This window comes from Mobula birostris, chromosome 21 (genome assembly GCF_030028105.1).
Source record: "Mobula birostris isolate sMobBir1 chromosome 21, sMobBir1.hap1, whole genome shotgun sequence".
In the NCBI taxonomy this organism is placed as follows: domain Eukaryota; kingdom Metazoa; phylum Chordata; class Chondrichthyes; order Myliobatiformes; family Myliobatidae; genus Mobula; species Mobula birostris.
The window spans coordinates 34125171-34131276 of record NC_092390.1 but is presented as its reverse complement, the minus strand read 5'-3'; the positions used below and the strand labels follow the sequence as shown (position 1 = coordinate 34131276).

The 6106-nt window shown below is 40.2% G+C and overlaps 1 pseudogene; it reads right to left on the bottom strand.

Annotated features, from left to right (window-relative positions):
• Positions 1–2274: 2274 nt before the first annotated feature.
• Positions 2275–3729, bottom strand: LOC140185929 (interferon-induced protein with tetratricopeptide repeats 5 pseudogene; annotated as a pseudogene).
• Between the last annotated feature and the right edge of the window lie 2377 nt (positions 3730–6106).

Sequence of the window (6106 nt, the reverse complement as noted above, 5' to 3'; positions counted from 1 at the left end):
ACTGGTTGAAACTAGTTAAATGAGGCAACCTACAGAGAGTCTAACAAGATTACAGATTGCTTCTTTGGTAGGTCTGGTATTTTATATAATGAGTAACTACTCCTCCGAGAATGGTCTCAGGCAAATGGTTTGTCTATAAGTTATTACCTAAATTACCTGAAATTACCGCTCTGATTAGATTGTCTCAGAACAAGAGTCTGTTCAAAGTCCACGCCCTTTACATAACAAATGGCTACTTGTCTGAGAACGGTCTCAGGTTTAGCACAGCGTTTCCTGAAGCTTCTTGTGTCCACATTCAATTGCTCTAATAAGATAGTCAGAGTCCGCAAGATGGGGGGAAACAAAGACAGCTGGTTTGTCTGCTTCCCCTGTCCTTGATTCATCAGATCCACTAATTGCATACTGTAGGTTCATCTGGCCAACGCTACAATTATTATGAAAGGTCTGTTCTGCCATTTGAATCTCTGCCATTGCTTACAGGCTGATAGTGCTGGTGAGACTGTGTCTGAAGTAGTGACTAAAAACTGGAAGCCTTTGCCATAAATCAGGTGTTCCCAAACATTTTTATGCCATGGAGCCTTGCCATTAACCGAGGGGTCTGTGGATTCCAGGTTGGGAACCCCTGCCATAAAGGGAGTGCGACAAAAACGCACTAAGTTCATGCCAGGGATAGCCGGGTAAGGTTAACTAGTAGACAAGACCTGCATTAACTGGCATTCATAAAAATGAAAAAAGATTGCATTGAAACTTAATAAACTGCTGTAAACAATTCGTTGCTGTATCTGTAGGAGATGCCACAGGAGAACACAAATGCAGTGTGCAATACCAGAGAAGAGGGTGAACAAGCTGCATAGTGGTAATGTCAGATGCAAGGTCAAATAACCTGAATCTAAAATATCTGAATTTCCTGTTGACTCTTGAAGTCTGTAACGTGGCCACCCAGATAATGAGGTGTTGTTCCTCAAGCTCACATTGAACTTTACTATAACAGTGAACAGGTCAGAGTGGGAGGAAGAATGCAAGTGACAGGTAACAGCCAGTGCAAAATGAATTTAATGAGCTTGGTGAGCTGGTCTGCATGACGGGCATTACATTTGCAACAGATTTCTTAATGAAAGGAGAGCCACATCGGGAACAATCAGCTCTGCTTACTGAATTGGAATTGTTAACTTCTTTACCGGCACTAAAGGCTGGAGTGAAAGTTCCTTAAATGTTCCTTGAACTGATACTGTTCACCATAGTGTGCAGCAAGAAAATTACTCACACTTCACTACTGGTGTGGAGAATTAAATTATAACATTTTATTGGTTATTTTAACACCCAGTTTCTGACATTACAGCTCATTTAACAATGTTGAAAGGAAAATATACATTAATGACTGTAAGATTTGAAATTCAAATTTGATTTTAAAACTGTTTCCCTTCCATGGATACTGAACGGTCTGCAAGATGTTACCAGAATTTTTTTGCTTTTAAAGCATAAAGTTTTAATACTTTTAACATTTTGAGTCAACTTTAGTACTTTTGCTCTGTAAATTCCATGAAGTTTTAACTCAGTAGTGTGGCAGGTAAACCAACACTGTACGTAAACTCTACTACACGTTGCAAAGATTTCATCTAGAATATTTTTGCTTACAAAACGAAAATTGCTCAGAATGCAATTATTGAGAGCAAAAAATGTAAAAGTGTAAGGAAAGTTTATAGTAATCAATCACAAGTGTAAACTAGAATATAGAACATTCCACGTAACTGGGTCATAATTGTTTATGGCTCATTTGGGAAAAAAATGGAGTTAAGTACTCTCCTTTCTCATTAGAATATTTTATAAATCATTTCATTTATGTTCAGAGCAAGTGTTCTTAAAATGGGAACTGAATCAGATGGCATTTCTTGTCTGGTGCTGTCACACAAAAATCTGTTTTACCTAGAATTTGGTGGACTATTTCAGAATTCAGTTGAAATTGGTCCCATGCAGTAATAGGACTGCGAACTTACAGTTGTGTTTACATGCTAGTGCTACTGACCTAGCCATAGCATCAGATGTATCTGAAATAATGTCATTTCATCTCAGGTGGAAATTGGAAAACTGATGGAAGAAGCAAATACTATAGACTGTATTGTCACAATATTCAGCACAAAGCCTTCAGAAGATCACGAATGAAGCATGAATTAAGTGGATCACACCTTTTATCAGTCATCTCTAATAGCTAGAATTGGTGAAGGAAAGACCTTTCCATATGCACAGGATCCCCAGATCTTTTTGTGTATCTAGAGCCTAGGTAGAAGGGCGCAATTCAGAAAGAGCATTGAGATATTCTTCATTGCGAGGATCAAATTCCAAGGCCTTTTCAAAGCATTCAACAGCCTCATCCTTCTCCCCAGCCAGCTGGTGCACCATCCCAAGAATTCCAAAGGCTTTGCTGTCTCTTGGATTCCTCTCAATTTGTTTTCCTAAGATCTTTCTCAAGTTACTGTCACAGAGCTTCCATTGTTTACTTCCATGATGGATTTTAAGACCTTCCAGCAAATAGATGATGGCGTTTGATTCAGATCTTTTGTGGTGCAGTTCAAATAATCCAACTTGTAAAGCTAGTGCCTGCTTACTAACTGGAGCAAGATCTTCCAAGCTCAATAGATCATTATAGATCTCCTCTGCTCTGTTTGCTTCTCTATTTATTAAGCAGATTCCTGCAAAATCCAGTTTTGCAATAATAAATGATGGTCTGAGTTCAAATGCATTTTCAAAGTGATATTTGCACTTATTGATCAACTCAGATTTCAGCTGAAATGGAGCACTGTCAGGATAATTGCTGCCTGCTGTGTTTTTCAGAGTCAATAGTTTTCCCTTGTAACATAGACCTATTTGGTGGTGTACAAAGGCAGAGCTTGGAGTGAATTCTAAAGCTCTCATCAACAGGTCTACTGCGATATCAAAAGCTCGTGCTATTCTGTGAAACTTTGCTGCATAGCGAAGCACATATGGAAGATCTGGGGTCTTCTTCAATGCTTCTTCAACTAATTCATTTGCTTTCTCTGCTTCATTGAACTCTTGCAGCTTTAGGGCCAACATGACCATGGCCACTGTGCAATCTGGATTAAGCTCCAGGACCCGATGCAGATATTTCACTGGCTGACTCTGTTCCTGTTTCTCTGAAACACCAGAAAAAGTTTCCAGACGATAAAGAGCAGTGGCATAGCCCATATTCCATTCCACATTTTCAGAATCTTCCTCCAGAGCCCTTGCAAAGCATTCCTTTGCCTCTTCGTAGTATTCAGCAGCAGAACTCAACAATGACCATCCCTTCTCCCCGTACACCTCTGGTATCATTGCTGTATAGAGAGGGCCGTCACTGAGCGGTTCACAGATCATCTCCAGCTTGTCCAGGTAGGACTGGGCCTCGGTCAGTTGTCCCATGTGGTAATGCACCCAGGCAAAGTTTCCATAGGTGACGATGCTTCTTCTTTCAAATTTATCTTTATGGTTCTGTCTCCAAATCTTTTCAGCTTCCTTTAAATTTTGAATTGCTTCTTCATAGTTGCCTTGCTGACAGTTTACAAAAGCAAGTTGGTTGTAGGATGTGGCTTGATATTTGACACCAAGTTTTATAGAATCTTGTAATCTAAGCTTCAAATCATTGAAGTCAGTGCTGTCCTTCTGAAGAATCCACGTGAAATGACACTGAAGCTGGCAGAGTTTCTCAAACAGGGATTCCTTCAGAGTGTCGCTGCATGAAAGCACAAAGTAATCAAAGATTATTGATGTTCAATTGATTCTCCATCCTAATGGCTAAATGCTTGGATTGACAATATTAGCAAATTCTGAATTCCTGAGGTGCAGCATAGGCAGGAAGAGGTGGGTGCAGAACAGTTCAATGCCTGCCTGATCAGACCAGTATCTACCAGATAGTGATTAACCCAGTAGAAAACAGTTTTGGTACTGGAAATACCAACCAATAAGCCGAGACAGCCAGATTAAAATAATTACTGTGTTCTGACTATGCTAAATGAACATGTTTTAAATTAAGCAAGAGAGCAGGATATGTTACGTTCCAATTTGTCATTTAAGGGTTGGGCCAGTCCAGCAGATTATTAACTCAGTAGCCGGGAAAAGGACAGTAAAAAAACAACTTTCTGGCACCATGTCAGTCAGTTGGTTCTCTGTCTGAATACATGGCTGGCAAATTTCGGAAGCAATTAGTAGTAAGGCTAATTAGCCAGTGATGATGAAACCCATCATCAGACAAAAATGCTAATGAAAAATCTGTTAACAAAAGTCTCAAGGAAGAGCCTAAAGTTGCTGCCGATGCTATGAAAATACCATGGATATCCAGTTTAAATCCAGAAGGCAACATCCATCATCTGGGACATGCCATATTCTCACAACTACCATCAGACAGAAGGTACAGAAACGTGGAATCATGCACTATCACATTCGAGAACAGTTATTTCCCTTCAACCATTCAGTTCTTGAACCAAATAGGCATAACTTTAATCACTCTTGTTTAACACTCAGAATGTTTAGTTTGTTTTTGTTCTTTCTTGTGAGAATTGTGCGTAATTTATGTTTATGTTTCTCCTGTGAATGCTTCTTACATGATGCTATGTGACTGTGATGCTGCTGCAGGTAACTTTTTCATTTCACCTGAGCATATTCACTCATTGCAACTTTATTTGATACCTCCTGTACATATAATAAAGTGGCCACCGAGTGTATGTTTGAGGTCTTCTGCCTCCGTTGTCAATGCACTTTAAGTTTCGAGGTGTTATGCATTCAGCGATGCTCTTCTGCACACCATTCTTGTTACATGTAATGGTCATTTTTCTGTCAGCTTGAACACCTATTGCCTCTCTCCTCAGACCTCTCTCAATAACAAGGTGCTTTCAGCCATAGAACCTCTGCTCATTCTATATTTTTCGTTTCTTGCACCATTGTCTGTAAGCACTAGAGACTATTGTACTTGCAAATCCCAGGAGATGAGCAATTTCTGGGAATCACAAACCATTCCATCTGGCACCAAAAATCATTGCACAGTCAAAGTCACTTAGATCATATTCCTTCCCCATTCTGATGCTTGGTCTGAACAGTACCTGAACCGTTTGACTATTTCTGCAAACTTCTAAGCATTGAGGTGCTGCCTCATTTTAAGCTGATTATATATTTGCATTAAAGAGCAGATATACCTAATAAAGTGGCCACTCAGTGTATGCACTTGTGCAATAAACTCAGCTGAGACCTTGAACTGTTTCTGCAATGCTGACAACCCAGCAAATTGGACAAACAATTGTAAAAGTGGTAAGTGTAAAATGAAAACAACAGTATCGTACACTTGATACTGTCATAGTCAAGTCCCTGAGAAGATGTCTGTCTCCTCAAGAGAGCCCAACACAATAATCAGCGGTAGGCCCAGAATCAGAGATCTAGAATAATTCCTTCTCAGTGTAGGGAATTGTGAAAAATAGGGTAAAGGTGACAGAGGTGCAAGATTCTGCAGATGATTAAATCTGCAGCAAAAGACAAGGAATCTGCAGAAAGAACTTCACAGGTCAAGCACTGTGGAAGTAAAAGAATGGTTAGTGATTTGGATCAAGACTCAATATCAGATCTGAAGAGTAGAGAGAAGGTAAATTGTATATAGAAGTCAGAGGAAGCGGTGAGACCAGGACTAGTAGGTGATACGAGGAACATGACGAAGGGGATCTGAACCTGATGTGTATGCACCGGATTATAAACTGAGAAAGAGCATGAGTGGATCAGTAAGACAGATTCAGTTGTTGGAGATCGAGGCAACAAAGGTGAATGTGATAATTTTGGGGAACGTAGCGCTGACAGTTGATCCAACCCAATGCAGACAAATATAATCATGAATGTGAGGAGAAACTGACCATTCATGTCAAAGCCTGAAGCCACAAACGTTGGAAGCAATGGAACAAGGAATAAGTCTTGGGAGGGAAGAGTGGGGCTCAGTGAAGGAAGGCAGGCAAGGAGGTTGGTGGCCAGGGTTGCGAAAGAATATTAGGTTGGGAAATGATAAGTGGCTCAGTCCATGGACAAGAAAGGATACTGGGCAATCGATTGGAGGAGGGATTGGATGAGGACTATGAGGATT